The 24128-nt window shown below is 42.4% G+C and overlaps 1 protein-coding gene and 1 non-coding gene across 2 annotated transcripts in view; one reads left to right on the top strand and one right to left on the bottom strand.

Moving 5' to 3' along the window:
- Positions 1-24128, bottom strand: part of Chrm5 (cholinergic receptor muscarinic 5) — a 70266-nt gene that overhangs the window by 28525 nt on the left and 17613 nt on the right. The gene's annotated exons all lie outside the window — the stretch shown is intronic.
- LOC125416940 (small nucleolar RNA SNORA11) lies at positions 2784-2911 on the top strand. Its single transcript, XR_007237017.1, has one exon. It is a non-coding gene; the product is annotated as a small nucleolar RNA SNORA11 (small nucleolar RNA).

The raw sequence follows: 24128 nt of genomic DNA, 5'->3' as shown, positions 1-24128 counted from the left end.
TTGAAAAGAGGTAGCTCCGTGGTAAGACCTCCTGTTGCACAAGCATGAGAACCTGAGTTCAGATTCCCAACACCACGTAAAAAACTGGGCATTGCAGCTTGTACCTGTAACCCCAGTGCTGTGCGGTTGGGGTAGAGACAGGGAGGGGGATTGCTAGAGCTTGCTGGCTGACAGCCTGACTGAGCTCCAGCCTCAGTGAGAGACAGTGTCTGAAGTAAATAAGGCAGAAAGCAGTGGAGGAAGATTCTCAATGTCTTCTGACTTCTACAGCATACACTAAGGCATACACACTTAGATAGACTACACACACACACACACACACACACACACACACACACACACACACACACGGGGTCGGGAGATAACTGTGTTTTCACATACCTTCCCCCTCATGTTTAAATATAATTACAAAGCCATGTAGTGATACTGGTAACACGTTTAGTTCTTTGAATGTTAGCAAACATTTGTGCTCCTTCTCCACGTTTATATGGCAGATGTATATGTCTGTATTCACTTAAAAAAGTGAGACAAAGTCTCACTGTGGAGCCCAGGCTGGCCTTCATCTGTGCTACCATCCCTAGGCTGGCCACGTTTTAGTTACTTATATTCAGTAAAAAGCCATTGCGCTGAGGAAAGTGGAACTTTGAAGGCATATGCATTTGTTTATATTTATTTTGCTGTTTTGTTTTCTTTGTGACTACTGTCTGGCTGGAGTAGTAAACAAGGCACTAGTGCTGAGACTCTTACACTTTGCCTGGCTCAGATGCTCAGCCGTAGAGCCCCATTCGGTGTCACATCGGGTCTTGGCAGGTGTCTAAGTCTTGTTCTGTCCCTGAGACCTCATGCCAGCCCTGTGAACTAAGAAGTGCCTGTGAGCTTCTTAAACTCAGACTCAAACAACAGTCTCCAGGAATGGTTTTTACTTTTCCAGAAGACTGAAGCTGTCTTGGCTAGAAGCTGAATGTGGTTAAGTATCCCAGCAGAAAATTGCTCTAGGATTATATTTTTGAGCCAGGTTACATGGTGAGTTCCAGGACAGTCTGTGCTACATTGTGAGGAAAAGGCATTTGCCATTCTTTCTTGTCACTGCGGGCCACCGTGTGGGCATTAGTGTCTTGTGAAGCCCTTCTTGTTAACAGTGTGCTGTTTGGAGGTATGCTCTTTTCCATCAGCCATATTTCCATAATCCACACATATATAATTCATCCTCAAACTGTTTTACTTATTCGGAGGAAGCCATGCATAATACCACGTCTATAAGTTTACATCTAATATCTTTTAAAATCAAACGGTTCAGATACTTTTAAAATATCTAATTCCCAGGATATTCTGTGCATTTGTTAATTAAAACATGGAGCAGGAAAGCATTTTAAGGGCTGAGAATGTGGCTCTGTTGATAGTTTTGCATAGCTTGCATACGGCCCTGGCTTTGGTTCCCAGCACCACATACACCCTAGGTATGGGGTTGCATACCTGCCTAAAGCTCAGGACAGGAGGCAGTCTTTCAGATGTTACACAGTATTTAGATGCCAGCATGGCATTTCAACAACAGCCACAGAAACAGTTAAAATAAAACAGCATCACTATTTTTATGAATGAATGGTCTTAAATACTGTAGTGACTTGATATTGTCTTCATTCATAAAAATCACATCAATACAGATTTTAGCAGTAAAATTCCAACTGTTTCTTTTACTTTTAAACTCATAATTTCTTCTCACGTTTCCTCATAACTTTATCAGGGGTACTATATTTTATGCTAGGAATTTGTTTAGTAGCTGCCTTACACTTTCTATGCAATCATTTTTTTTTTTTTTTTTTTTTTGGTTTTTCGAGACAGGGTTTCTCTGTAGCTTTGGAGCCTGTCCTGGAGCTAGCTCTTGTAGACCAGGCTGGCCTCGAACTCACAAAGATCCGCCCGCCTCTGCCTCCCGAGTGCTGGGATTAAAGGCGTGTGCCACCACTGCCCGGCTCTATGCAATCATTTTTGTTTTATTTTGTTTCTGTTTTGAGACAGGGTCTCACGTAGGGCAGACTCGCCTTGAACTTTAGATTCTCTGTCTCCATCCCCCCCGTGCTAGGATTTCCAAGTGGTAGAGGCATTTTATTAATATAAAGTGTAATTAGGATGACAAGACTTCATATCAAATTCATATATTATTTTAGATCATCAGTTCTCTAATAGTTTTATTTTTGTATTATGAGACTGAGTTACTAACACTGAGAGACTTTGTTAATTGATGTGTGTTTTGTGAGAAAGTCACTGTGTATAGAGACCTATGTGTTGTCCAGTGTGAATGGATCATTATCATTTGTGACTGGGAACAATTAAAACCGTTCAGCTAGTGAATACTTAAAATGTGCTGTGTGACTTTCATGTATGTGTGTTTGGAATTCCTTGGGCATCTAGAATTGTGCTGGTATTGTTCATGTCTGTTCATTTAACCTTGTGTTCTTTGCGAGATTAAGTGTTGGATTCAGTCTGTACTTCCTACACTCTGGAGTGTGGGTTACTTAGAAGGGCACAGGACAGCACTTCATCAGCACAAGTTCTGATGAAAAGATTTGCTTTTCTCTTCAATTGTATGAGGCGAGGTCTCTTGTTCTACAGCCCAGGCTGTCCTGGAACACGATATTGTAGCTTGAGATGGCCTTGAACTCTTGATCCTCCTGCCTTACGTGCTGGCTGGAATTATAGGCACGTGCCATCAGATCTAGCAGGACACCAACTCCCCCAAGAAACAAATACCAGAGTTTACAGAGTTGAAAGTCAATCTGTAAATTGGGGTGTGCTCAGAGCAGGGAGCCTGAAGAATGGCTTCTCTGTTTATACCACACCCAAAAGAAAGCTGGTCATGTGTGAGGAGGCTTACAGAACGTTTCACCTTCCTCTGAGCAAATGCCCTACACATCGACAAACAAACAGAACAAAACCAAGAAAAATAAAATTGTGTCTTTTAACCAAATCAAATAGATGAAGAGCAATTGACTTCTCAGTCAAATGAAAGTTGTATTAACTCCACCTGCAAAGTCCCTAGCTCCAGAACAATGAAGAGAGAACACCCGGGCAGGCCCAGGGCAGGAGGTGTAGCTAGGTGTTAGAACACGTGCCCGGGTCCTGTCCTTAGCGTGGGAAGACATTTCAGTCCTAGAGACCAGCGGGGGGGCCCCCCTCCCGCGCCCCAACTGTGCTCAGCTGGGTGAAACTGGCAATCAAAGCTCAATTTTAGCTGTGACCAGCAGGTGGGGCAAGGAGCACGTTCACGGAGCAAACCCGCCTGGCTTACAGCGGGCAAACAGCCGCAGGCAAAGCTCCTCATTGACTCGATCTTTACTACTCAATTGAATGCTTCCTGGTGTTTATCCCTGACTTTTCGAGACCTGAGAAATAGCACGTTCTCATCGTCATGCTCTGTTTTAGAGAAAATTCCGTTCTTCTTAAAGAGTTTCCATTGTGTGTAGTGTTTGTCCCTGGTCCTACGTTACTTGAATACCTTTTCCTACAAGTACATACATGCTGAGCTTCCCCCACCCCTTCTCCCTGCTTCCCGCTCTTGTTAGTTCCCTTTGTTCCTCAGTTTCCCTTCTTCCATACAGTTTCACAGACATATACATAATTTTATATGTCTATAAAATCTAGGAACTACAAATGAGAGAAAACATATATATATATTTTTTCCTGAGACTAGCTGGATTTGCTCTTATTACCCCCAGTTGTACCCATCTTCTTGTAATTGCTGTGACTTTCTCCTTCCTTATGGTTGAAAGAATTCTGTTGTGTATATAGGTCAGATTTGCTTTATCCATCCCTGCAGAGGAAACTTTTGATGGTGGAGTGTCTTGCTTTTGAGAGATGAGAGACATTTACCATGCCTGATCAGCAGCATGCGTGCCTGGACCAAGACCAGTTGATAAATGTATGTGTTTAATGTGACTGTGAGTATTTTATTCTTAACACGGCATTTCCAGAGGAGATGTTTCCTGAAACTGGCTTGTAGGCCTGGAGTGTTGCCATGTTTCTAAATGTTAGTGTAACTTTATGAATTAATGTATATTGGGGCCCAGAATCAAAGTAGTTCTTATATCCACAGAATACACATGAAGTAACAAACTCAGGAGTTGTTAATTTCGTTTGGGTTTTTAGGCTCTTCTGATAGGTTGATTTTTATTTAGTGTGTGGTCTTCTGGATGGTAGATATAGAATTTACACATGTAGTGACTTTTTTGGTGCCACAGCCACCTGTAACTCCCATTTCACCCAACTATTGTATCCTTAAAAAACACATCTATTTCATTATTATTTTTTATTTATTTATCTGTGTTTGAGCATATGGCAAGTGTGTGCTGATGCCCACGGGGACCAGAAGAGGGTATTGGATCCCCTAGGGCAAGAGTTATGGGCAGATGTGAGCTTCCTGACTTGTGTGCTATGAACCAAACTCAGGTACTCTGCAAAAGCATTACACACTCTAAACCCTCTTTACTGCTGAGCCATCTCTCCAACCCTACGTTCATGTTAAAGAACAAGTTTATCTGGGTGTGATGGATGGTAAATGCCTGTAATCCTGGCGCTCAGAAGGCTGAAGCAGGAAACCATTAGTTTTTGTTCTGCTGAAACTTAACTCCTCTTGGCTTTTTCAGCTTTTTCCCTTGTCCTGAGTTTTTTCTCTTTTTCTTTCCCCTAACTTGACACAAGCAGGAGTCACCAGGGAAGAGGGAGCCTCAGCTGAGAAATTGCTTCCTTTAGATTGGCCTGTAGGAAAGTCTGTGGTACATTTTTTTCTTTTTTTCAAGTTTATTTTTATTTATTTTATGTGCATTGGTGTTTTGCCGTGGATATCGGACACATGGGTGCTGGGAATTGAACCCTAGTTCTCTGGGAGAACAGTCAATGCTCTTAACTATTGAGCCATCTCTCCAGCTCCACATTTTCTTAATTAATGATGGATCTGGGAGGGTCCAGCCCACTGTGTGTTGCCACTCTAGGCAGGTGGTCCTGGACTGTATAAAAAAGTAGGCTGTGCAAGCCAGGGCCATGGAAAGTCAGCGAGTCAGTAAGCAGGGCTCCCCTATGCTCCTTTTGGCTCCTGCCTGAGCTTCCTTCAGTGACCAACTATGATCAGGACGTGTAAACCAAGCAAGTTCTTTCCTCCTCTAGTTGCTTTTGGCCATGGTCTTTATCATAGCAATAGATAGAGCAAATTAGAACATTTCTCTTGAGAGTTTAAGGATGCAATTTAAGTTCAGCGGCTTCATAGTTAGAAAGAAGAAAACAACATCAGAATTTAATTTGTGCTTTCTCCCTAAAGAGTGTTTAGACATTTTCAGTGGGGATCTAGGGATCGTGGAATTAAATGTTACTTTGGATTTCTGTGAAGCAGAGGCCAATAATCTGCCAAAAATCAGGTCACAGTGCTGGCTGGCACTGCTAACCCCCACACTGGGCTACCAAGGCGTACTGTTCTGTGGCACAGCTTCCAGGCCTTTGGCTCGCCTTACCTACCCACCATACTGATCCTGGGATTTGCATTTTGTTCTGCTGGATCAGGAGCTTTGAGAAAATCCACCTTTCTCTAATGTAAGGTGAAAGCTTTCTCCTTTCCTCAGCATCTTTGCTGCCCTTTCTTTTAATTAAAAGATTTCCCTTCCTAATGTTGGAAGAGCTTCCTAAAGGTCACCCTTAGAAAGTGCTGCAGAAGGGGGAGGTAGATTGTAGGACTCTGCCCTGCTGTAGGAGAAATGGTCTCCTGAGATTCACAGAAACGTGCCTTTTCTTATTTTATTTTTAGTTTTTGTTCCAGTAGGGACAGGAAGGGAAGGAGGTTTTCTAATGTACTGCCATGGTACCAGGCAGTTAAGGATCAGTTTAATCAGAGGGGTGTGTCAGGCGGGCACCTACCAAATGCCATGCACTGGGTAGCAAAAGGAGGTTGAAGAATCCCTAATGCATTTGCCTTTACACACACAGCGCCTTTCCTTCTACTTACTAAATACTTGGGATTGAGCTCGCTATATAAGTGTGCAGCACTTGCTGCTTGACTCCTCTGGACCTTGGGGGCCACTGTGAGCGCTTCCTTTCTTTCCTCCTCTCATTAGTGCCATGTGTGATGCTCTCGAGGAAGAAATGATTTTGACATGAAACAAACGTGGCTCGCCCTCAAAACAGAACAGGCATGTGTTACCTACTCCAGCCACCAAAGGAGAATGAAAAGGAGGGCAAATTCAAGAGGAACTTCACAGGCTGGGAAGAACCCTTACACAGAGACTTTTCACACACTTGGTGCAGTAGCTCCTTCTTCCTTGTGTGGTCAGTGCGTGTACGTGACCGTCACCCTTGGGAGACAAGAATTCTGCCAGGTCTGCCTTTTCTTTTGTGTGACATGGCAAATCAAACAGTCTTTGCTGGTTAGATTGGGTTTGCCCTTTGTCTGAGAAGACAGCTGAAGGGCTGTGTGGCAGGGCTCAGTAATAGCCGGCGTGAGCAAGAGCAGCAGCTTAGTCCTTAGCAAGAGGAGGGGGAGATGTTATGTAGATATTGTATTTGAGTTTTGTGAGATTTGATGTAATAGTTATAGTTAAAGACTTTTGCCTCGAGGAGAATATGATTATCATTTGATCAAGGGTCCAAATGATGTGGTGGGACACATCATGAAGACACTCGGGTGTCAGGGAAGGACAGCAAGAATGGTAACTCACTCTGAGCCCTTAGGTGGTGTGAGGAGAGGGGACCTTAGCACAAGGTGGAGTTAAACTTTAGCAAGAATAGGCAGAGTGAGCTGTAGCTTACATTTGTTTTGTCTGCCCGCCTATCTGTCTTCTTCCCTCTCTCTCTCTCTCTCTCTCTCTCTCTCTCTCTCCCTCCCTCCCTCCCTTCTTTCCCTCCTTTCCCTCCACTCAAAAGTTGTTTTCTTTTTTCCAACAGTTGACTTTTGTCTTAGTCTGATGTGACTCGGATCTTGACTGTCTCAGTGATTGCTAGGATGCATTTCAGTGAGTAAGTGTTTGGGTTCGAGATCTGTTCATTTGTGTGATTGGTTAAGTTTTGGAGTGGGAGTGGGATCTATTTCAAATAAACTTTATCTGTATTCATGTAATTGATTATATGGAAGATCCTGTCTTCTCTTCACTGAAGTCAAATAAAATCATTGAATGAAAATGAGTTTGGAAAGATGTCTGATTTGGGGATGTAGCTTGCCAACATACATCGGATTTGAGTTCAGTCTTCCAGCATTCTTCAGTTTCTGGCTCTAGTCAGTTAGTCTCCCTCTTCTCCATCGGTAATCATAAGAACTTCCCAAGGCCTTTAGACATTGAGATATTTTACATTCTTTTCTTTTTCATTTCAGACAGTCTCATTCTGTAGCCCCAGGTAGCCTTAAATTTACTGTGCATTCCAACTTGACCTTGAACTTGAAGTGATAAGCCTTAGCCTTTTGAGTGTTGGGGTTGTAGTTATGGGTGACCACATGCAGGTAAAGTTATTTTTTTTTCACAGTAATATTTTGTTCAGTGAAGAGACATATTTGCACTTCAAGATATTTTCATTCTGTTTCTGCCCATAAGACCTTGGAAAGTCCCTCCCTGAACCTTGTTTCATTTTTAAAGCCCAGAGAATCCAATGGAAAATGAATGTTCTAAAAGAAACAGTATTGTTTCAGTCTAATTTCCATTTTGCTTCCCTGGATTTATATTGTAGAGGAAACTTGTAAAGCCACTAGTAGGAAAGGCTCCCTTCAAAATGGAAAAGGAAGTGGGTCATGGTGGCATATACTCATAATCCCAGCTCTCAGGAGACGTGCTGCTAAGTTAGAGGCCAGCCTAGGCTACACAGCAAGACTCTGTCTCAACTCCACCACATTACCCACTAGTAAAACTTCAATCAAATGCATTGAAAGAATTAATACACCCAAACTTGGGGATGCTGCCTGGTAATCGTACCTACTCCGGGGGCTTAGACCAGAGAAACTCAAGTTCAAGGCTTGATGGGCATCTTAGTGAGATCCTGCCTGCCTCAAAATAAAAAATAACAAAAGGTAGTAGGTAAAGCTCAGTTATGGTATGTAGCTAGCATGAGGGAGGCCTTAGGTTCAACCCCAGTTCTGTCAAAAAAAAAAGTTTAAGAATCTAAACCTTGCATGGCAGTGTTTGTCTGTAACCCCAGCACCTGGGGAGTCTGGGGCAGAGGATTTGGAGTTTGAAGTCAGTCTCGGTTACCCTGTCTCAACAGTCAGGCCCTGTCTCAACAATAAAGACTGTTGAAGCTATTTTGTGCATTGGCTGAAGTGTACCAACACAGACAAGAACTGCAAGAAGACATCATGATCCTTGTTTTGCAAGTGTTGCCAGGGAACTGGATTTTTAAAAGTTTTAGACATGTAGGCTTCCTGAAGCCGCTTACCTTGGTCATTGGCCTCTTATCAGAACTGACAGCTACATGGCACCAGGGACATTAGTGAAGAGTCTTAAGTAATAGACCCTTCAGAGGAGCTGATGAGATGACACTTCCTTTGGGGAGCTGCTCAGCTTTCTTGGATCAGGATGGATGAATGGCATTTGGCAGGGTTCATCTCTCTGGAGAAATGTGAGCACCCATTTAAGGCTGCTGTGTAAGGACATAGGAAATTTTAAGAAACTTTGCTTGATCAGGAGCTGGTTAAGGACTGCGTTCAAGAAATTCGCAACATCCTGGAAACAGGAACCTCTTCAAAAGTATAAACCATGAAATGTTCCTAGCAGCTAGCTACCTGTCGACACCCAGGTCTAGACAGAAGCAGGAGTAATTGCTCGGGGAGGGTAGGGGGACATGCACAGAAGCAGAAGTAGCCGCAAACAGGGAGAAGAGGGTATACAGAAGTAGTCCACACCCTGTATCTAGCAAAGCCAACCCCCTTGACCCTGAGTAATATATATGTCAACCCCAAATGAGGGGTGGGAGGTTCCCTCACTGCACTACTTTGTGGGTGGAGGCTTTGAGCTTTGGTTTGAATTTTGCAAGCAGAAATAAACCTTGCTTTTGCATTCTGGACTCGACTGGATTCTGGTGGTGGCCTCACTGCGGGCCTCAACTTGGGCACAACAGCTGGTGAATTGTTAACAGATGGATTGGGTGGTGGATTTGGGAAGGAGGTGGATTTAGTTAAGGAGGGAAAAATTTAGTCAGTACCTTGTTGGCAAGAGACGAGAAAAGCAGTGGTTTAGAACTCTGAGTGTGAAAAAGAAACAAACCTTATACTATTTTATTATTATTGAGATGTGCGTTTTCCCATGTTGTCTAGGTTGGCCTTGAACTCTTGGACTGGAGCACCCCTCTTGCCCTGGCCTCCTAAGTGTGTACCACCACGCCACACCGCGTCACACCACGCCACACCACAGCAGTTTAAGAATAAACCCTTTGTCTTTTGCAAGGCACTGATACTGTTTTAAAAGGGAACTGCCGTTACCAGAGGAAGGAATTCTAAATGCTTGTTGCAAACCTTATTCCTGCTGCAACCCATACAAGCTCACAAAGACACTAGTGTTTAGCAAACAGAGTCACAGTTTTCCTCTTCCTCCTCCTTCTCCTCCTCCTCCTTTCCTTTCTCTCTCTTCTTGGTCCCGGTATTATACTTGAGTCTCTCACATGCTAGGGAAATGCTCTGTCACTAACACCCTAAGCTCTTTTTCCTTTTAATTTTGAGACAGATAACAGGAGCCTACCGGTAGGCCTTGCTGTTTGTTTTTGCAAGATTTCTCACTCTGTATCCAGGGCTGGCTAGCTCAGCCTCTCAAGCCCTGCTATTACAGACACGCACTACTGCCGCTTGGCTTGGCTCCAAGTGGATTTTCTTCTTAAATATTTATTTATTATTTTATGAATATGTGTGTATGCCGTAGTGTATGTATAGTACCATACACACAAGTGCCATACACACAAGTGCAGCTTCTCACAGAGGCCACAAGAGGACCTTGAATTCCCTGGAACTGGAGTTGACTGGTGGTAATGAGCTGCCTGCTGGCACTGGGGGCCAAACCTGGGTCCTAGGAAGCAGATCCTCTGGAAGAGCAGCAAGTGCTCTTAATTGATGAGCCATCTCTCCAGTCTCTCCAAACAGATTTTTATTTCAGGAAGTAGGGTGCTGCTGCAACAATTATCTTAAAACATAGAAGTGTTCACTGGACTGGGTAATGAGTGATGACTGGAAACATTTGGGGGTGCATATTAGGGGTCTAAACCGTCTTGAGACTGTCATTGGAAACGTGAACCCTAAAGATAATTCAGGGTGGATCTCAGGTAGAAAAGAGGGGTATGTTGCCAGATGTCGGGGAGCTAGTAAGCTTTGTTCTAAAGTGGCAGAGACCTTGGCCACATCCTGGTCTCCTATTGGTGTTTGTGTGTCAGTGGACAAAGAGTTGCTCTCCCTACTGTTCTGAGAATAAAAGTGTTGCCACACTCTTCCCTATTAGTGGAACACTGATTCGTCCTTTCTGTTCCCGAGTTGCTGGGATTAAAGGTGTGCCCCACAACGAACTGATGGAGAATTTTAGATTGTCCACCCTGAGTGGACTTCCTTCATCTTCATCTTCAAGTCAAATTGACCCTTGCCTATTAGAAGTAAAACAGTACTCGTTTCAGTTGAGGCCCTCTGTGTGTTCCAAATTTTCTTGTGGTTTGCCTTGCCACTGGGCAGGATGATAGCACAGTGGTACTTTGATGGTAAGTAACCTGACTGGATTTCTGCTGCTTTAAGAACACTGCAACCAGTTATGGGCTTTCAGGTATAAAGCATTACTGTGAAAATTACCAGTGTGGCTTTGAAATGATGTCAACAGAAAAACAACGCCTTGTTTATGTAATACTGCATTTTTCAGCATTCCCACGTGCTGTGTCCATGTCTGTACAATGAAGCAAATGTCTCCTATGCTTTATTTCTTCTTCTCTCCTCTGATAGGTGTTGCTCTGGCACTCACATTTGGGTAGGAGCGATGAGATCCTAGTTTGGTGGCACTTCTAATTTGAGATTAGGGAGTCGTTTATCTGCAGGAGGTCGGCCTGCTTTGAACACTCAGTGACTACTGAATGACGGTCCTCTCAGGGCCCTTGGTTCTCTCCAGGTCTCCCGCCTTTCATTTCCATGTTTGTCTTCCTGCAGAAACATCCTCTCAGGTGTTTCCAGCCACAGTGGTGTCTTACACCAGGATCATTATCTTCCCAGGCTTACAGTTTGCCACGTGCTTTAGCTGCTCGGAGATTTCAGGCTAACTGGAGACTTCTCTGAACTTTACCCAGTGGGACAGCAAAAGAATATTGGGTTTTCCCACAATAAAGCCTGCTAACACTTTCAGCTCTAGATCTTGCCCCCATCAGTCCCAGGTATTAGTTGACTTACGTAGTGGAATTAACTCACTAAATAACTTTAATCAGCCAGCATTTTTGGGTCTTCAGAATTTTATGGAGATGGCAGCCCTGAGGCTTGAGGCTGTATTTGTAATCTCTAGATTTTATTATAAGTGACCATTTTCTTGCTTTTGTAATGAAGCTTATGATATTTGATGGCTGAAAGAGATCATGAAAGGCCAATTTAATCCATCATTTTAGGAAAGTTGTGCCGTTTCATTTAGGGGAGAATTATTGATTAATGTGAAGTTTGTTGGGTGAGTGATTGATGGGAAACTCAGATTTACAGAGGGCCAGAGTAACACTAAAGCAATGTCCTGGATAGAAACAGGGACAAACCTACACCATGAGTGGGTTAGGCCTGTCACTCAACCCTTCTGCAGTCATCTTGTTAGTTGTGCTGGGGTTTCCCTTTGTCTGCCTACTGTGATGTGCTGTAACACTGTCTAGGGGACCATGTATGGCATATTGCAGCCAAGACGTATTTGACTGTGATATAACACTGCCCAGGGACTGTGTATGGTACATTGTTGTCAAGACATATTTGACTGAGCATTTAGGTAACATTGGAAACTAAAAACAAATCTACAAGAAATTTAAGAAAAACAGAGACGAAGCCAGACAGAAGATAGACTCTTCTGAATGCTCCCTGTCCTGGCCTCGTCAATAAACAGACACACTACAAAGAGAGCTTGTGCTGGCTTCCAGTGATGTAGGATAGTGAGCAGAAAGCATTGGGGACTTGCTAGAAGAAACAAGCAGTAAAGGAATTTGTTTTGGAGTGATGGGGCTAGAAGTAGTCTGTGTGGCCTGGGTGTGGTGGCACCAAACTCTAACCTCAGTACTCAGGAGGCTGGCCTGGGTATGGTGGCACTAAACTGTAACCTCAGCACTCAGGAGGATGGCCTGGTATGGTGGCACATGCCTGTAACCCTGCACTTGGGAAACAGAAGCCTGAAGCATCAGAGTCTGAGAAGAACCTGGGCTGCATAGTTAGATTCTCTCAGAAACAGAACCGAACCAACCTTTCAAATAGTATGTGTGCTATAGAAATGAAATGAATTGAAATGGAAAGTTAGATCATGCTTACTTAATGAAATTGGTTGCCAAAAATAAAATGTGTAAGGATAATGGAAGAAAGGACCAGGCCTATGTGTGTTGTGGTGCTCTCTTGGTAATGAGAAGTAGTTTATCTTTCAGGTGGTACTGGGTTTTGGATGTAGGGCCTAGTGTATAAAACACCAATAACTCAAATGTGGGTTTTTGTCTTCATCATTTTCTATGTGTTAGCAAAGTGTTGTTTTTTTAAAAAAATATTTTAATTAATTCTTCAAAAATTTCATATAATACATTTTGATTCTATTCACTCCTCGATTTTGACTTTGACTCCTTCCAAATCCTCCTCACCTCCCTTTTCTCGTCCCCTACTTTCTAATAATCCATTGAGTACAATTTGTGCTGACCATATACTCCTGGTAGTGGGGCCATCCAATGGAGCATGGTGGGCCTACCTGGAGCCACACTCTTGAAGAAAACTGACTTTATTCCCGCAAAGCCATCACCTACCTATAGATCTTACTCTGTAGCCTAGGCTGCCTCTAATTCATGGTGATGTTGGAATTATAAATACATGCCACCACACCTAGCTAATTGGGGTTTCTTTTTTTTAAACTATACAAAGAATAAGCATCTATCTTTTTTTTATTGAGCTCTACATTTTTCTCTGCTCCCCTCCCTACCTCTCCCTTTCCCACTTCAATCCTCCCCCAAGGTCCCCTATGCTCCCAATTTACTCAGGAGATCTTGTCTTTTTCTACTTCCCATGTAGATTAGATATATGTAAGTCTCTTTTAGAGTCCTCATTGTTGTCTAAGTTCTCTGGGATTGTGATTTGTAGGCTGGTTTTCTTTGCTTTATGTTTAAAAACCACCTATGAGTGAATACATGTGATAATTGTCTTTCTGTGTCTGGGTTACCTCACCCAAAATAATGTTTTCTAGCTTCATTCATTTTTCTGTAAAATTCAAGATGTCATCATTTTTTCGGCTGTGTAATACTCCATTGTGTAAATGTACCACATTTTCTTTATCCATTCTTCGGTCGAGGGGCATTTAGGTTGTTTCCAGGTTCTGGCTATGACAAACAAAGCTGCTATGAACATAGTTGAGCACATGTTCTTGTGGCACGATTGAGCATTCTTTGGATATATACCCAAAAGTAGTGTTACTGGGTCTTGAGAAAGTTGTTTCCTAATTTTCTGAGAAATCGCCACACTGGCATCCAAAGGGGTTGTACCAGCTTGCATTCCCACCAGCAATGCAGGAGTGTTCCCTTTACCCTACAACCTCTCCAGCATAAGTTGTCATCAGTGTTTTTGATCTTGGCCATTCTTACAGGTGTAAGATGGAATCTCAGAGTTGTTTTGATTTGCATTTCTCTGATGACTAAGGACGTTGAACATTTCCTTAAGTGTCTTTCAGCTATTTTGGATTCCTCTATTGAAAGTTCTCTGTTTAGGTCTGTACTCCATTTTTTGAATTGGATTATTTGTTCTTTTGGTGACCAATTTCTTGAGTACTTTGTATATTTTGGAGATCAGACCTCTGTCTGATGTGGGGTTAGTGAAGATCTTTTCCCATTCTGTAGGCTGTTGTTTTGTCTTGTTGACCATGTCCTTTGTTTTACAGAAGCTTTTCGGTTTCAGGAGGTCCCATTGATTAATTGTTTCTCTCAGTGTCTGTGCTGCTGGGGTTATATTTAGGGAGTGGTCTCCAGTGCCAATGCGTTCAAGTCTATTTCCCACTTTCTCTTCTATAAGGTTCAGTGTGCTGGCTTTAAGTTGAGGTCTTTGATCCATTTGGACTTGAGTTTTGTGCATAGTGATAGATATGGGTCTATTTTCATTCTTCTACATGTTGATATCCAGTTATGGCAGCACCACTTGTTAAATATGCTTTCTTTTTTTCCATTTAATATTTTTTTCCTTCTTTGTCAAAAATCAGGTGTTTGAGGATGTGTGGATTGATATCTGGGCCTTCTGTTCGGTTCCATTGGTCCTCCTGTCTGTTTTTATGCCAATACCAGGCTGTTTTCAGTACTGTAGCTCTGTAGTAGAGTTTGAAGTTAGGGATTGTGATACCTCTAGAAATTCTTTTATTGTCCAGGATTGTTTTGGCTGTCCTGGGTTTTTTGCTTTTCCATATGAAGTTGAGTACCGTTCTTCCAAGGTCCTTGAAGAATTTTGCTGGGATTTTGATGGGCAGCTAATTGGGGTTTTTAAACTCAGATTTAAACTCATTTTTGAACTCATATTTAACTGCTGTATAAAGCCAACTACTGGTTGGCTGGGATATATTTCACTAGTTTTACTTGTTTGCTAAGGATATTATAATCTCTTAGACTTTCCTTTGAACTATGAATTTAGATTCTACATGCATGTGTCCTATAAAGGGAAACACTTTATTCTGAAAAATTTCAAATATACAACAAAACATAGACTAACTGTGCACCGGATTCCCATTACTCACCACCCCAGCTCAGCAATGGCCAAGTAAGTAGTTTATTTCTGGCCACCATTCCTCTCCACAGACTGTATGAACCAGCTTCCAGGTGCCATATCTTTTCACACACGGTTGAATATTTGCACCTAATGCACGAGAACACTATAAATTCATAACATTGTTATGAATCAAACGATAAACAGATTTACTAGCTCATTCTTAATAAGGTCAAGTGAGTAGTCATTGTTTGTATTCCTTAGTTGTTCTAATGATGACTATTTCCTCTGGCTAGATTATTTGAATCAGAGCATAGATAAGTCCCCAGTCTTACATTGTCAATCCAGTGGGGTGTGTGTGATGTGCTGGGGATGAAACCTGGGACCTTCTGCTCCTGACAGCCACCAAGCTCATCAACCAGGACCTTCTACCCTTGACAGCCACCCAGCTCATCAACCAGGACCTTCTGCTACTGATACCCACCCCAGCTCATCAACCAGGACCTTCTGCTACTGATACCTACCCCAGCTCATCAACCAGGACCTTCTGCCACTGATACCCACCCCAGCTCATCAACCAGGACCTTCTGTCAGTGACACCTACCCCAGCTCATCAACCAGGACCCTCTGCCACTGACACCCACCCCATTCCATTAAGTTTGTTTAATCTATTTCTCTTCTCTATCACACCACCATTTTTTTCTTTTGCAATTTCTTTATTTCCTGCAAAAAAAAGTGTATAGCTGTTTTGCCTGCTTGTATGTCTGAATACCATATGCATTCAGTGCCTACAGAGGCCAGATGAGGTTGTTGGATACTTTGGAACTGGAGTTACATAGAGATGCTTATGAGCTAATATATGGGTGTTGAGAATTAAACCCAAGTCTCTGGAAGAACAGTCAGTGCTGTTAGCCATTGAGCTATCTCTCTGAACCCATTACAATTATTATTGTTGTTATTGTTATTATGTATGTGTGCGTGGGCAATGAGGTGGGTTCATATGTTGCAGTAATGGTTGATTCTCTCCTTCCACTGTGGGTTTTGGGGATTGAACTCAGGGCACCAGGCTTGTGCCACTGATTCTTCTCAATGGTTTGCAATTTATTTCTTGAAACAATTAAGCGGTCGTTTCTAAGTATACTGTAGAATTTCTTACAAACTGTTGTTCTCTGCGTGCTTCCTTTTAATGCCCATGGCTAGAAACACTCAAGAATGTCTCTGGGTTGAGTTCCCACTAAAACATATTTGTGAGGTACATTTGCAAATATCTGTAAATTTCCAGGGAGAGCTGATTTCTATTTTGAAATAATCAAAATTACTTATTATTAATGTATGTGTGTGTGCGTGTGTGATGTATACCATGCGCCATAGTACACGTGCAGAGGTCAGAGGACAACTTTCCTGAGTTAATCTCTCCTTTCTTCTTCATATGGGTTTCTGGGATGGAACTCAGGACCATCGGCCTTGTGCATCAAGTGCCGTTATCCCCAGTCATCTTGCCAGGTTCTGGTCCTAAAGTCTTATCAATCCTACAGCCTCAGTTATTTCAAGTAGATGAAACAGTCACTATAAGTGGGGGTAGGTCCGACAGAAAGTACCGGTTTCCTTTACATCCTCACTAGAAAGTTACTCTGAGATAATGCTCTGATAGACGGAGGTTCTTTGGAAATATTGCTTTCATTTACAAATTCAGTTTTTAGTGTTACACATTTATTCTATTATTTTCCTTACTTTACTGTAGAGACTCCTAAGGTCAGGATCCCACTGTCTGACTATTGATTTGTCTCTATTGATTGCAGGTGGAAGATGACAGTGACTCAGAGACCCATGGAGAAGAAAATGGCGAGCAAGGAAGTTTTTCTAGAAGGAAGATTGTCTCTAACTGGGATCGATATCAAGATACCGAGAAAGAAGTCAGTGATGAAAGTGGAGAATCCCAGCGGGGGACAGACTTCAGTGTCCTCCTGAGCTCTGCAGGTATGAGTTCCAGTGTGTGCTTGCTGCTTGCCGGGAAGAGTGCATAGACATTTGTTACTTTTGAAATCGCTTTAAAATATTATAGTGTATGTGTGAGTGTGTATATGGGTGTGTATACTTGTGCCGTGATATGCAGGCAGAGGTCAGAGGACAACCTGCAGGACCTGGTTTTCTCATTCTACTCTGTGGGTCTTAGACTTAGAACTTAGTTGTCTGACTTGGCAGCAAACATCTTTACACACTGAGTTCTCTTGCTGGCCCTTGCCTAGAAGTTCAAATGCCTGCGCTAGACTAAGAATAATAATTGATGAACCTATTCTGAGTAGGAAAAATTGCAAGCGTATTAAATTGTGAGCCAGAAGCACAAGATTCAGTCTGGTGCTGTGAACTGGTGTTGCTCATAGCACAGCCCCTTTAGCTGTGGATTTGAAACGCATTCCACTCTGACTATTCAAGGCCTCAAACCCTAAGTAATTGTACAGGTCAACTGAGCGCTTCCATCTTGTTACCTATACTTTGGCCAATTATAATTTATGAACACTTTTTATTCAAAGTAGGAGGAAGGAAACAGTAAAAATGTAGCTGGCTAGTTAATTCTTATCAACTATTTGGCTAAAAGATCTTGGAGGGGAAAATTGAAATAATGCAATTAAATTAACTTGTATTCTGCATGTGGGTTTAATGCAATCAGTTGTATAGTTAATTATTTGAAGAGTATCTGGCAATAAGAGATACTGCATAAATGTTTGAATTCAATTAAAATTCTAGTCTAGCCCAGCAGGCATGTTCTTTGGCTTATGATTTTGGTTATTTCTTTTAGCATTTTATTTACATAATTTAGAGCGAGGCACATGGCTGAATCCTCTGTTATTTTTCAGTAGTCTGCTTACTGATTTCTTCGAGGTTTGATTATCTGTCTTGGGAGGTTGCAGTTGACAAGTCTTTGCTGTGCTCTTCTGTTTCTGCTCCCCTCTGCTACTGGTTTATTGGCTTCTCAGTGCAGCACGACACTGGGAAGAGCCGCCCTGCCCTGCCTTTCCATGCATGCTGGTCTCCTGCTGCATCATATTTCATTCTCTAATCATACATTTGAAGAACATCCTCCGATATACATTCTCTGCTCCTTACAGTGATTCTGAGTTTTTTGTACTGTATGTATGTATGTGTGTGTGTGTGTGTGTGTGTGTGTGTGTGTGTGTATATATATATATATCATTAAATGATGGCAGTTGCTTGGGGGGAATGGCTGTTGCAGTTTTATAGAGTGGCCAGAGAAGTCTTACGGAGAAGGTAACATTTGACTAAAGTTTTGAGGAAGGTGAAGGAGGAAGCAGTTTGGATATACCTACAAGAGTCTTCCGGGCAAAGATAGCAAGTTCAAAGGCTTTGAGGGAAGAAAGCTAATGGATTGTCTCTAAGTAGGATTTATTTCCGTGTATAACAGTTAACTTTGCGGATTGGTAATCGAGGAGGAACTTTCTTTCTTCCCCATTCGGGTTGATAGATCCACCCTGGAGGGTTGTTTACCCAGGGAAGTTAGGAATCCAGCACTTTCATCCTTGAGGAATCTCTAGAGAATTCCAGTGAATGTGCATGAATGTTCATAGATGATTGCTCAGGGGCTCTCAAGTTCACATATATACTAATAGTGAAATGAATGCACAGAGGTATGAGTGAGTCTCTCAGACATCCTATTGTGCAAAAGAAACATTTCACACCTGTAGGAGACCTCAGTGTGGTTCTGTTTAAACATGGGACCCAGGTCTGCTAGTGTTCACCTGTGATCGGGTGCCTGGAAGGCGGAGGTAGGAGGGTCACCTTGTTAGACTACACATTGAGACTGTATCTCAAAGGATCAGACACAAGAAAAAGTTAGCTGTGTTATTTAGGAAGGAGAAGAGGGGTAATGGTTAGGGAGAGGCGTCCAGCAGGTGTGTAGGCCTGGGCACTCCTGTGACGTTGGTTGTGCTCCGTTTGCCTGGATGATGGTTACCTTGGCTTAATAATTATTCTTTAAATTGTTAATATGTATGCTGTATTTTTTTTTGTGGGGGGGAGGGTTTCAAGATGAGTTTCTCTCTGTAACTGCTCTGTCTTTGAACTCATTTTGTAGACCAAGTTGGCCTTGAACTCACAGAGATCTGCTACCTCTGCCTCAGGAGTGCTGGGATTTTAATTTTACAAGTCTTCCAATAAAAGACCCTCTTTTGTAGAACTCATCAACTTGTACAGACAGCACTGCCTGCCTTGAGTCTTTAGACGTGACTGGCAGCATCTACGTTCTTATTTCCAGAGGACATGGGAAGGCATATGGTTTGTTCTAGGTTGCACTCATTCTGGTGGGACAGGGAATTTGCAGCTGTCTGCTCTTCTTGTAAGCTTCTGAACAAGATAACTAGGTCGCTAGCTTTTGTTTCTAATTAACGTTCTTCTAATCTTCAGGTATGCTTTAAGTATTGGGTAATGGGGGCTGGCGAGATGGGTCAGTGGTTAAACCCAGCACCCACATGGTTGTTGGTAACCGTCAGTAACTACAGATCCAGGTGATCCAGTGCAGTCTTCCAGCCTCTGCAGGAGCCATCCCTGCATGTGGTACACACACATATATGCAGGCAAAACATTCAGACACATAGAATGAATAAGTTTAAAATAAAGTTTGGAAGTGGGCTGGTTATGGTGGTGCATGCCTTTAATTCCAGAACTCCGGAGGCAGAGGCAGGAGGATCTCTGTGAATCTGAGGATAATCTGGTGAGCTTCAGGACATCCAGGACTATATAGAGAGACCCTGTCTCAAAAAAAAAAAAAATCAAAACCAAAAAAAACCAAAACCAACAACAAAAAAAACCCCAAACCAAAACAAATAACAATAACAACAACAACAACAACAAAACCAACCAAAACCAACAACAGCAAAAGTTTGGAAGTGGTAGCCTGCCCTCATGTACCTTCAGGGTTAAACTGGTATAAATAATAAGTCTTCAAGCAGTACTTTTTTCTTTCTTACTAACTCCCATCCCAGTAGTCATTTACTGAGTTCATGCCATGAGCACTGTCGGTTCCTTTCAAGATGCCACTTTAAAGTTTGCTTTAATTAATTGCTTTTGTGTTGATTTTAAAGAAAATGGTCCCCATAGGTCCAGAGGGAGTGACACTATTAGGAGGTGTGACTTATTGGAGTAGGTGTGGCTTTGTTGTATCACTAAAGGGTGGATTTTAAGGTCTTAAGACAAGGCTGGCCAGTGTGTCAGTCTTTCCCTGATGCCTGTGGATCAAGATATAGAAGTCTCAGTTTCTTCCCCAGCACCACGTCTGCCTGCCTGCTGCCCTGCTTCCTGTCATGACCTTCCATAATGGGCTAAACCTTTGAAACTGTAACCAGCCTCAATTAAATGTTTTCCTTTATAAGAGTTTTTGTGGTCATGGTGTCTCTTCACAGCAACAAAACCTTAACTATGTCAACTTGCTTTAATTCATTTGGTCATGATGATTTGGGTTGGTGGTCTTTTCCTTCCCATCTTTGGAATTAACATCTATATGCGTATTTTCATTTAAAACCTTTGCACATGTTCATCAATGTAACTGTGAAAAGTTATTCTGTGGGAAAGATTTTAGTTTTAATGATGTTTGACTTCCCAACTCTGTGTTCTTACATCATCCCTTTTGACTGAAAGGGAAACGAAGATATTGCGCTAGTAGCCTGTGCTTCTAAACCATGAACCTTTCTTTCTCTTTAGCAGTGGAGCAGCTTCACTGATTCAGTTCCTTGTTCTCCCCACCTCCACCCCCCACCCTTTTACATGGTGTTTGGTTTGTACTTAAAGAGTTTCATCTTGGGAAGGAAATTTAGTAAGGGAACCCAACCATAGGTATGTGGATAATCTGAAAACAAAAAACAAAAAATAAAAAACTCAGCAACAAAACAACAACAACAACAACAAACAGAACCATTTAACTTAAAAAAGTATCTCAATGCCAAAATAGTCTTTCTTTCACTGGAATATAGTAGTGGGTCAAATCTGATTTTCCTTTTTAAAACCTCACAAAGGGAAGAGCAGCCTAAGCTCCAGAACTTGTTCCCTGTTGCTGTGGAGCAGGTTCTTTGAGTGGTTGGTGGTCCAGCCACATCCTTTGCTCCACAGCACTCAGTTTTCTTACTCTGAGGCTGCGCTTACTGGACTTGGCCTGGGACCCTTGTTCCCTTCCTTTCCTTTTGTCTTTGTGACATTTTGGCTCCTCTTTCTTAGGGATCCTATAGATGTCTGTGAGTTTCTTTAATGCTTCCCTTTGTACTTTTGCTCCCATATTTCCCACATCGGTTCCTTGTTCCTCTTAAATGACCATTGTGGGCCTTTTCCGCTTTATTTGGTGCTTCTTGAATTTTTTCATTAAGTCAAATTATTGTCTCTTTTGCTCTTCTGCTAAAGTATGTCCATTTTTATTTTTCCATGCGTTCATGAAAGTATGTGCGGATCTCTGTGGATCTTTGTGTGGTCTGGCCATCCTAAGTCACCCAGTGGTTTTACCAAATAGTCAGTTTAGAGGTTTCAGTTCAGCCCCTTAGCTTTTTAGCACTTCTGTTCTTTCTGCCCTTGTTTAGGGTTATTTACCTTTTGCTTTGCTTTGCTCCCCTCCCCCCCTTAAAGTGATCTTCCTTGAAAAGTATTAGGCGGTTTGTGCCTTTACATCAGAGTGTTGGGGCTATGAGTAAGGTCTGTATAAAATTTTTAGCAGATTCAGTACCTTAAACACCATGAATCGAGAATACCTTGTACTCAGCCTTACGTTCTAGTGTTTCCAGTGTTACAAGGTTGCACCAGTTGGGTCTGTTTGCATCTTTTTCCTAATGGTCATTAATGGTCTGATAGTTTGTACTCAACAGGAAGGTTTGTTTTTAGTTTTATCTTCATTTATTTCCAAAAGTGCTGTCCAGTTTGCTCAACACTGCTACTGTTATATTAAAGTCTGTAATATAGACTTAAAATTTATTATTTTTATTTTGTGTGTATTGGTGTTTTGTCTACATGTATGTATGTGCACCACATGCATAGGCCAAGAGAAGGTATCAGATGCTCTGAAACTGGACTTATGGGTGGTTGTGAGCATCTGTGTGGTTGCTGGGAACTGAACCCAGGTCCTCTGCCAGAGCAGCCAGTGCTCTTAACCTCTGAGCCATGTCTTCAGCTTCTAAAAATGTTTTTGCGACATCTATATATTTCTTTGTGTGCTGATGGGATACGCACACCGTGAGCATGTGGAGCTCAGAGAACAGCTTGGAGTTGGTTTTATCCTTACACCATCTGGGCCCCAGGATTAAACTCAGGCCCTCAGGCTTGGTGGCAAAGTACCTATACTTACTGGACTGTCTCGCCAGCCCTAAACGCGGGTATTTTTTCATTATTTCCTGAGGAGCTCAGCTTTCACCCTTTTCCATCTGTTCCCTTCGGTAGACTGTTTCCTGGTAAATTAAAGTCACTGAAATAATAATGGTGAATCTTATTCTGTTCAGTGTCAGCGCTGTCGCCAGTTTTGGCAGCTGTGGTTTTTCCTTGTCCCAGTCCGCTGAGTCGGTGTCACAAGGTCACTGCTTGTGACCGCGCGGTCTTTAACTTCACTTTCGAGTTGAGTGTTGGTTTGCTCAGATAATTAGATAATTTAGATTTTTTTATAGTTTTTTTTTTTTATGTCAGAGTTTCTCTGTGTGGCTTTGGAGCCTGTCCCGGCACTTGCTCTGTAGACCAGGCTGCCTCTGCCTCCTAAGTACTGGGATTAATGGTGTGTGTCACTGCCGCCCCGCTGACTATTCTTATTTCTAGGAAGAGAAAATAACCAAGTCTTTTTTGGGTTTGACTTCTATTCCAGATACCCTTCAGGCTACAGATGTCTACTTAACCACACCGTCAAGTCTGGGTGTTATCCTAACTGCATGTAGCATGTTCTTTTCAATCACTCTTGCCTCCTTTCTGCTTGGCTATAATACCTGCTTGTCTTAGTAACTGTTTTATTTTTGTGAAGAAACACGATGACCAAGGCAACTCTTATAAAAGAAAGCATTTAATTGGGGCCTGTCTACATTTTCAGATGGTTAGTCTATTATCATTACGGCAGGAAACATGGCAGCACGCAGGTGGGCATGGTATTGGAGAAGTCGCTGAGAGCTTTACAGCCTGGTCCTCATGCAGCACGCGGGGGTGGGGGGTAGGGAAAGAGAGATAGGGAGAAGAATTGGCACAGCTTTTGAAACCGCAAAGCCCACCCTTAGTGACACACCTCCTTCATCAAGGCCGTACCTCCTCATCCTTCCCCGATAGCTCATCAAATCAACTGGGAACTAAGCTGTAAATATATGAGCCTCTGGGGTCCAGTCTCATTCAAATCACCACACTGCTCTTCTTCCCATTAGAAAGATCACCAGGGGGCTGAGAGGATGGCTCAGTAGAAGTGCTTGCTACGCAGGCATGAGAACCTGAGTCTGGATCCTAGCATGCACATGAGAAACTGTGCTGGTGTGCACCTATAATCCCAGAGCGGGGAAGTAGAGCTAGGAGAATGGCAGGGCTTGATGGCAACCGTTTCAGCCTATTTAGTAAGCTCCACGACAGTGAGAGGCTCTGCCCCAGGAAACAAGGGGCACGGCACTGGAGGATCAGCACCTAAAGTTGACCTCTGCCTCCATTCACATGCACACACATGTATATACACACTTGCACGCATAAATAGTCGTTATGTTTAGTGGAGTAGTGGACAGAAATACACGCTGTTGTCTTGCTGTGTTGAAGTTGGAGTTGATTTTGTTCTCTTCACTTGTTCTTGGGAGAGAGGAAAGAAAAAAAAAACAAGTGTGTTTCTGGAAAAGTCTCTAAAAAGGTTGTTGTAGGATAGCTTTTGTAAAGAGTAAAAAACGAATGAATTTAAAGGTTATGGAAAGGTAGTTAACTTGACAGTAAAGAGTCGTGTATTCCAGTAGAGCTGTAGGGTAGGGTGGTTGTGCAGGCAGGAGGCAGGAACTTGACTGAGAGCTGTCAGGTGATCGGAGTTCTGTTACAGACTCTGAGAGGGAAATTCATGGCCCCATCCTTCAACAGACAACTGAGTTAGAAATATCTTTATTTTAATCTAGTATGGTTTGTGAGGATCATGTAGAATTACTTAAAAAGATGTAATGTGAGGATGGCATACTGTGAAGTATCTAATTTCTTATTTTAATGACATCAGGTCATTAAAATGGGTATGCCAGAATATACAGTATGGGGCTGACGTGTATAATCAGAACGCAAAAACAAT

This window comes from Myodes glareolus, chromosome 10 (assembly GCF_982192425.1).
Source record: "Myodes glareolus chromosome 10, mMyoGla1.1, whole genome shotgun sequence".
NCBI classification, from domain to species: Eukaryota; Metazoa; Chordata; class Mammalia; order Rodentia; family Cricetidae; genus Myodes; species Myodes glareolus.
This window is presented reverse-complemented; position numbering and strand designations above follow the sequence as displayed.